This window comes from Sinocyclocheilus rhinocerous, unplaced genomic scaffold (genome assembly GCF_001515625.1).
Source record: "Sinocyclocheilus rhinocerous isolate Xijiao unplaced genomic scaffold, SAMN03320098_v1.1 scaffold149, whole genome shotgun sequence".
Lineage (NCBI taxonomy): Eukaryota > Metazoa > Chordata > Actinopteri > Cypriniformes > Cyprinidae > Sinocyclocheilus > Sinocyclocheilus rhinocerous.
Genome location: NW_015654504.1, coordinates 972,830 through 980,589, shown reverse-complemented (window position 1 = coordinate 980,589; position 7,760 = coordinate 972,830). Strand labels below are relative to the sequence as shown.

Sequence of the window (7,760 nt, the reverse complement as noted above, 5' to 3'; positions counted from 1 at the left end):
CGCCTCTGAGATATGCTAGTCTCACGAGTTTGTTTATAGGAGCAAAGGAAGCAAAGTTTCCTTACTTTAGCAAAGGAAAACCAGTCTCCTCTTACTTATATCGGAATCCTTTTCTTTACAAATCCTTGTTTTGTGCTTCTAATTTGTGAACGGCGTTTGTTTTGTTCTCTCTCCGCACTCGTCACTAATCATGCAACGCCGACGTCCTACGTCATCCGCCGGAAAGCCTTCCGGGTATGACAGATGGCGGAAGTGATAGAAAAGTGTTTATTACGTTTGAAATATGGATATTTTTCTTACGAAAACGCATGGATTTGCTACAGGAGGCCTTTATTCATGCCCCGGAGCCGTGTGAGCGACGTTGTATTACAGATGCACGCACTTTACTTCATGTCTTCTGAACTGTTGACAACAAACACCCGCTTGCCCATGTTGAAAGGCTTGGTGGGGGCAGGGCAATTTTTAATATAACTCCGATTGGATTCGTCTGAAAGAAGAAAGTCACATACACCTAGGATGCTTCGAGGGTGAGTAAAACACAGGCTAATTTTCATTTTTGGGTGAACTAACCCTTTAATAGAAAACATAATAGGCTCAGTTACACCAGACACTCCATATACTGACACAACAGTATTATCATTATTATTATCTAATAATGATCTGCGCTGGTAATAACAATATTAAGTAATAAAAATGTAATATGAAAACACTTTGGTTACAATACCTGGATATGGCCGCATCAGGTTCACATTCAGGGGGAAATCTGCATCTCCAACTATGACATGAGGACACAAAGTTTCTGTCCCAGGTAGGGCTTTTGGTCTGGGCAAATCCAGCTGTCCTTGCAACAAGGCCCTTCCAAAAGAGCTCTCTTGAAAGACACCTCCATCACTTTCACGGCCATAAGCGCCAATGTCCACCATAGTGAACTTGTATTGTGCGTCGCACACAGCTAGAATCACAATCGAATGTGTCCCTTTATAGCTAAAATACAGACTCCCGCTCCGTGCTGGCGCTCTCACCAAGACATGTTTTCCGTCAATGGCTCTGATGAAGTTTGGAAAATTCCACAGCCTCCAAATTCCCATTGTGTTTGTGAGGGTGCAGAGACAAACTCATCTTTGAGGGCTATCCAAATGGCCTCGCACATCTCCGCGACTATCTTGCAGGATGTGCACGGTCCAATCTTGAATGTTTCAGCCACACTTTGTTGCTTGGCCCCACAAGCTAGTACTTGGAGCATCAAGGCCAGTCTCTCCGTAGTGGAAATCGGTGTTTTTGCGTTTTTGCATGTTTCACATATGGTGATACCCTTTTCAGGAGATCATCAAACCGTGCGGCGCACATTCTGAAGTATGAAAAATGCACTTCCTCATCTGTGCTCCGCATTTGCTGAATAAAAAGGGCAAACTTGCCATCATTCTTTCGGTTTTCGTTAAGTGGACGCACATACCATCTACGTCGCTTGTTTTTGTTCTTTTTCCTTGCCATTGAATAGATCAATGCTACTGACAGATGTTTACGAAACTGTTCTTCTCTCACAGCCGCCATCGTTGTTGTGTTTAGGGGGTACACGCGAGCGGCGTGACACATGTTTACAACCCCACCTCCAGCAGTGCGGGGGTGTCGGAATGTTCGAAAACAGTATACCGTTGCTCAGCCTTTTCGAACTTCTTTTTGCCCTCAAACTAAGAATGAAAAAGATCTTCGTTTGAAGTATATCGGGGCCTTAATGCCACTTCTTCACTAAACCACAGTCCTTCTCTCTGGAAATTTTCTCCACCTTCTTTGACAATCCTAATGAAGTCAAATTTACAGGCAAAACATATCACAGATTTTTAAAAAAGGTTGATGCAGTAAGCTTCTTCAGAAGTATGGATAGGTACTTCAACCATGAATATCTGAAATGTAATTTCTGTCAACCAAGATGTAAGCAATACCTTTTGCCATGTGCCAGACGTCATAATAGTGGTTGATTTTACGACCCTTTAGGAACTTTTGTATCTGGGGGTGACGGTCAGTGACAATGCAGTCCAACTTTACACCGCTTTCCTCCAGGCGATCCAAGCTTCTTCTAAGACCCTCCTTCTCCATGTGCTAGCTTCCCTCGTTGCTCTGTGCACAAACACACAAACATAAAATGTATATGTAATACTCTATATATTACATATTTATTATGAAGTGTGTATGAAAAGAAGTCTCTTCCGCTCTATATAAAAATGGTGATAAAGTTATGTATGCTGTATTTTCTCTCTGAAATGTGCACAGATTTGTTACAAATTGATACTACAGACAAAGGGGTCAACTGCCAACATGACATTCAATAAGTAGTATGCTTGCAATTTTTAAGTAGTTGTACATAACAAGAGTATGTTCACCATAGTCTGCTGTTGGAGTCCCCATATTTTCAAATACCTGTACCAGCTGTATGTCTACAATGTTGTTGGTCTGCAAGTCCATCATGGTGTAGCTCCCATACTTTGCAGAATGTCCTGCATTTAAAAAAAAAAGTTACTAATCATTTTGAAATACAGCAGAGTTATGTATAAGACAGAAACACATCATCATCTGCATATTTACACGGCCTTGTGCAATGCATAGTTGTTTAAATAATAAGATAAATTGAAATAAAAAAGTGCACCTGGTGAGTGTGCTCACATGTCACCACCAAGAATAACATTCTTGTACTGGCTCAGGTAGTGCAGTTGCTCATTTTGATCCTCATTCCACTTGTGGATGATAGCCAGTTCAAGGTATGTCCTGGCATGCCTTCTAAAAGCATCATATGTATGCGTTTTCAGGTACATCGCCCTGAACACCTTTTAAAATAATTGTAAAAAAATTAGTTGTCCCATCTAGCTTTGACTAATTTGGTGTGTACAAAGGATACGATACCTTTTGCATCTTCAGAAAGGAAGCTCCACTGAAATAGATGGCAACAGACAACTGAAGGTTGCCCACAGGGGTGCTGCCAACGACAGGCTGACTCCTCCACTGTCTAAAGAAGTCACAGTGAGGGCACCTTTGGTCAATGGCTATGGAGGTCCCTCTTCTGCGTGGGCGGACATTACAAGCCCTGGTGCAAACAGAACAACTCTCAAACAGGTTAAGGAGGCATTTTTCAAAAACTATGAACTTTGCATTCTTATGGAATGGCATTGATGTGGCACTGAAAGAAAAAACAAAGAAACAACATTGTGCCTGTTAGTGAAAACCTGAAAACCAAGTCACAGTTTGTGTGAAAACATTGCTGAATTGTTAGAGAAATATAACTGTACTTACAAAACCTGTGATGATTCTGTCTCAGTTGTAACAGACCTTGCAGTATCATATGTGGAATCTTGTGGATCAGTGCCTGCAGAGGAAACATCCCCCATTTCCTGATCCTCCTCCAATTCAACAAGGGTGTATTTTGGCTGGCCTTGAAGCCTTCACTGGTGTCAATGCAAATGGCTGTATTGCGGGCCATGACACTGCAGTTGTTATGGTGCCTACCGCCACACTTTGAGACGACACTGTCACCTGTACGCCTAACAGTTACAAAATAGAATTAGTAAGGGAAATAATGGTAACCCATACAAGATTTCAATAACTGGGCACAAGCCATCTTCTCTGTCCATCAGCGCAGATGGATCCTGATGATTATGAATAGAACTGCAAATAGCAGTTGACTTAACGCGCTAAACAAGCTTACAATTAATAATAGTGCACAATTAATCTGTCCTTATAACGCAGCACATACGCACTTAATGATAAGTAACATTACCTTTGCTTCGAAGGTGGGACCTCATTGTTTTCAAAGACAGTTGTGTTCCCTTAGATAAAACAATCGGACCATCTGTTTGGTAGCCTACCTCATTTGTATGCAGGAGCTGTGATGTACTCTGAAATACAAGCGTGCAAAATAATCATACATCAGTTCTCAAAGAAAACATATTTTACCAAATTGAGTAGATGCCTAGATCGTTTCAGCTTAACTTTAAGTGGTGGAGAAGGTCACGTTAGCTAGAAGGAGCGAGTGAGCTATCTGTAAGTAACCAAAGTAACCTAGTTAGCTCCTGAGTTATGTGTTGTTGATGAAATAGAGGCTAAATTATAATTCTACCCGACCAAAAGTGATTGACATAGATGTATCTAGAGTTATATTTTGTAGATTTATATGACAACACAGGCAGGAATTAACATTAACCTCTGCGTAAATAGGTCGTCATACTATTTAGTTATCTATGCTAGTTAGTTGGAGTTTACTAGTTAGCTAAGGTTAACGTTACTGTAGTAGCATCTTGCGTTCAATCTCGACAACACAGGGTAAATTATCGTTAATGTTGTTAGCTCACTAAGAAACTTTCAATTTAAACAAAATGGCTTCAGCAGTCAAGAAGTGGATAAAATCACTACTTACTGCTTGCGGTAGGGGTTGTAATGGCAATATAGTTGGAATTGCCCCCTTCTTCAGTATCAAACGCTGAGCAAAGCTTGCTTGATATTGTCCCAGGTTCAAAAAATTGTCAGTGGTGAAATGGGCAGAGCAAACTAACAATTTTGAATTGAATTGTTGCAGTATCCGGTTATAGATAAACATCAACCATGCTTGTTAACAGTTATTTTCTGTGGGAAGAGTATGGAAAGTGCTCACATCCCCTGCACAGCCTGGAACATAACATTTATATCCATGATCTGCCATTTTCGCTATTGTCCTCGCTCGTTTCTTCACAATACCTGCAGAACGTCTGATGATTCGGCTGTGCAGGTGTAGCTGGCCTAGAACATGGGCGAGTATATGCAGATGTTGGGGGCGTACATATTAATGATCCCGACTGTAACATCACAGTCGGTGTTATGTTGGTATTCGCCTCTTTTTCAGTGGTCTTTTGCACGCACAATATTTACATAAGAAGAAGGAAACAATGGTGTTTGAGGCTCACGTTATGTCATTTCCATGTACAGAACTCTTATTATTCAACTATGCCTAGGTAAATACAGTTTTCCATTCTATGGCGCCTTTAAGTTTGTCTCACACCCCATTAGATTACATGGAGAAGGCAGGGTTTATGACCTACACTGGGTCCAGCCACCTGGATCTAAAGGTGATCTAAATGTTTTGGCTTCACTATTCAGGACTTGTGCAGCACACTTGGTTTCTATCGGTCTGCTAGTATAATCATTCATGTGGAGAAATCATCAGGACGTTCTTCTCAAGTTCATGAGCAGCTCAAATCATATGCATCATAATCTGGAACGCTTCAGGAATAATTGCGATTAGTTATCGCATTCCAATCGTTAAAGGGATAGTTCACCCAAAAAATGAAAATTCTGTCATCAATTACTTACCCTCATGTCATTCCAAACCTGTAAGATCTTTGTTCATCTTCGGAACACAAATTAAGATATTTTTGATGCATTCCGAGAGCTCTCGTCACCCTATAGCGCCATTTAGTAGAGTATCACATACATAAACAACATATCCGCGTACATATGTTGCATACGTTGTTTATGTATGTGATACTCTCCAAAATGGCGCTATAGGGTGACGCGGAGGAGACAAATTGTTGAATAAAGTTGTTATTTTTGTTTTCTTTGCGCACAAAAAGTATTCTCGTTGCTTCGTAAAATTACGATCTTCTACATGTCAAAACGAGCATTGTACAGTGTGACACTGGGCTTAATATTCAGTAATATTATCGATTTAACTGCACTGACACTCTGATGAGAACAAAATCTCACTGAACTGATCTGCTTTACAGCTGAAAGTGAATTTTTTTCAAAATTGATGCATTTTGCAACATTAACACAGTTTTCTGTTTAACACTGTAAAGCTTTAGAAATAAAGGTGACAATGCAGTGCGCTCAACTTCACCTTCCATTTCCAGTGTGACGAACAACAAGTGACGTCAGCTGTGATTTTAAAGATGCCGTATGTAATTTTGTTACTGTACTAAAGCATAAAAATTCCAAAATATGTTTGCAGATATTTCGGAAACATGCTAAGATCAATTACTTCTCCGAAAAACAATGCTAGAGAAAGTTATTGTACGTTGAAATCTGAGTTCCATGTCAGAATATCTGTTTTTGTTTTGGTGTGTGACTCCGCCCATTGCCAGTTTACCGAATAATATTTAGACACCCAGGGTTGCCAGTTGGTGGAAAATACAGCGTATCGCAGCCATGGAAGTCAGCAAACAAACGGAGTCAGAGATCACAGATTCTACCCGACCTAAAAAGCCTTGCATCCACCTAAAAACCTTTATGACCAGAGGAATATTAAAACACTGATAAATCAACTCCTCACCTTACAGCCTAAGGCTCGTCGCTTTACATTATCAGTTTCGGTCGTTCCTGCTGCAAGTTCTCAATCTGGCAACCCGAGTGAGAGTTGAGTCTGAGGAGGAGAAACAACTCTCCAATATTGTGAATTTGGACTGCAGTACCACTTCAACCACTAGCTGTCAGTATTACATACTGCTCCTTTAACATCTCTTTCTTGACTCATTTAAGCAGAAAATTGGATTGCAAATGCACAACACTTATTTGAGAGATGTTGCTGTGTGATGTGTTATTGAGACACTGTACCGTGACCTCTGACATCCCTCTGTCCTCACTAACACACGTGTGTATGTCCAGTGAAACACTGAGCAGAACACTGGAACCATGAGCTCATGCAGTGATGGTTCAGGGCGGCACAGGTCCGTGTTTGTGTGCTGATGTCAGTATGTTTGTGTGTGTGTGTGTGTGTGTGTGTATGTGTGTGTGTGTGTGTGTCATGACATTACATCAAAGGGAAAATACAGCTAAAGCTGTTAGGGGCCAAAACATCCCACAGAGACGGTGGAGATCCAGCTCACATCTGGAGAAAAACATCTACTGACGACTGGAAACGCCTCTGAACCTCAACATGCAGAGATACAAGTCGAGTTTATTTCTGAAGCACTTTATACAATACAGATTCATTCAAATTAGATTCACAGTAATAAACCAGAATATAACAGTGAAAATGTTGTAAAGTTCAGCTCTACAGAAGACAACAGTGTCAAAATATAAAGTTTGGATTATTGTCGCTGTGTTTTGTTTTCACATTTTACTGCTTTATTCAATTTCTGTAGTATTTTTTATTTCTCATAGATAAATCTACTGTAAAAAAAATTTTTTCTAAATTGTGAATAAAACAAAGATTATTGGAGAATGTTTTATAAGAAAATACTATTTCAGTATTTCTATTTCAAAATTTGATGCTTAATTCACTGCCATGAATTGTTTGTGAAATTAATTTCAGATTAACTAATTTCAGTGAAAATTATTTTCAATGTACCTGAAAAACATAAAGCACTGTTTATTTCATTTCTATCTTTGTTCCAATTTATTTTCCTGTAATAAGTTTCTTTGTTCTTATTTTATTATTGACTGTTTGCTTGTCTTCAATACGTTTGAGAACTTTATACACTTTCAGTGGTTTCTAAAAGGTTTGTAACATAACAACAGCATTTCAAGTAAAAACATTGTGAAATAAAATTACTCATATTGTGATGTAAAATTGCAGTCATATCATCTATAAACAATAAAATCTTGAAAAAAAGTGCTTAAAATAACAAGCTGTTTCTCAAAAGCATTGTAACTTAAAAAATAAAAGCATCAATAATTTAGTGCTGTTCACTATTAAAAGTAAAGGTTGTTTATTGGCATTGACGATTCATGAAGAATCTTTAACATCCATGGAACAACTAAATGTTCTTTATAGTAGAAAAAAGTTATTTAGATTATTAAAA

General features: G+C 39.2%; 1 pseudogene; it reads right to left on the bottom strand.

The window, feature by feature from the left end:
- LOC107717307 (uncharacterized) overlaps positions 1-4,684 on the bottom strand; it is an 8,740-nt pseudogene extending 4,056 nt beyond the window's left edge.
- Between the last annotated feature and the right edge of the window lie 3,076 nt (positions 4,685-7,760).